Below are 1,644 nucleotides of genomic sequence, written 5' to 3' on the forward strand. Positions count from 1 at the left end.
TAATTTAACGAGCCGAACACGAACAAAATTAATTAACTACAAAGCTATAAAGATTTATAATCAATTAAATGTATTAATGATGAAAATAGAATAAAAAATTATTAAATTCGATTGAATTTATGTTTTAAATCTTGTCTTAATCCTTAACATCTTATGGCTACATTATTAGAGTTGTCAAAACGACTCTTTGTTCGTGAAAAACTCGTGTTTGGCTCGCTAAGCAAACGAGCTGAACACGAACACACTTTTTGAGCTCGAAATAAAAACGATATAAACTAGCCGAACACGAGCGAGCCTTTACACCCCTACTTCCAAACCAACCTCAAAATTAATTATAAAAACATTTATATAAATAATCAAAACTAAAAAATATTAAAAATTGATGGTAAATATCACTTAATAAGAGTAATTAAAATCTATTTTCAAAAAACATAATATCTCATACTTAAAACACTTACAATGCTAAAATATTTAACGTACATTGTATATATGATAGTATTTTTTCCAGCAAGCTAGTTCATAGCTGATGAGTTGATTAAGACTGGACTCGAGCTTAGTTTGTTTGGTCATCGAGCTCGACTCACAAATTATTTATCCAATCAAACCCGACGTTGATCATGAATTGCAAGAGTCGGTTATACCCTTAATTTTAATAGGGAAATTATTGATGATTTTAATTGAGTTAGACATGGTCATTAATTTAGCTCTTTAATTGCAAGATTAAACATGTTAAGACCACCCAAAACTTATTATTTACAAATTAATCACTTTCTTTCATCCATTTTTCAAATACTCACTCAAATATCAAAATTCATGGTAAAATTTGAACCCATATTTCTTATTTTTATCAAATTTTAAATAATTTCATCGCGACGCGGGTTAATATATTTGATGCTTGCTAGAAAATACGTAATGGTAAAGTAATGGATTATCGTCTTCGTATTGCACAAGAATTCAACACACACTCACATGAAAGAAAACAATCAGTAATAACACCAGAAATTTTTACGTGGGTTACAAAGTTTTCCACATAAAAATTTCTGGTGTTCTGAGCTTGATTTGACTCGAATTGAACTAATTTTGATATCATTGGATTCGTCTTATCGAGTCGGTCAATTTGACTATAAATTTGTTTAAATTGGAGCTCTAGATGACTTTTTATCAAGATTTAAACATTTTATGCTAAAAAAACTATTTCGAGATTCTCATCATATCTCGAGATTGATGTCCAATAATGAGAGTTTGTTATTGACTATCAATATTAATTCAATAGTTCAAAACAATTAGCTGAGTTGTATAAATATCAATGTTTGGGTTGCTATTTTTGTAATTATCCATATTTTTATGGCGGACAAACTAATGAGAGAAATAAATGATGGCTTGATGATGAAATAAAGCTATTGAATTAATGACGTTAAACAATTAATCAGGCAGATTTTGAGGCTTTTAGGGTAGTTGGCCGGCTGCCATGAATATTTTCCTCGTGACTGACAAGTGGGCTGCTTGCTCCATTGGTCCTCCAACATTACAAAATTGAGGTCACTTTCAATGTTCATTAGTAGGCTAGTTTGAAATGAAAGCCTATGTAAATTTTAGCTTAGTATTATACCATATTGGTGATATATATACCTATATATATATATA

The sequence above is a fragment of the Phalaenopsis equestris genome, unplaced genomic scaffold (genome assembly GCF_001263595.1).
Source record: "Phalaenopsis equestris unplaced genomic scaffold, ASM126359v1 Scaffold000372, whole genome shotgun sequence".
Lineage (NCBI taxonomy): Eukaryota > Viridiplantae > Streptophyta > Magnoliopsida > Asparagales > Orchidaceae > Phalaenopsis > Phalaenopsis equestris.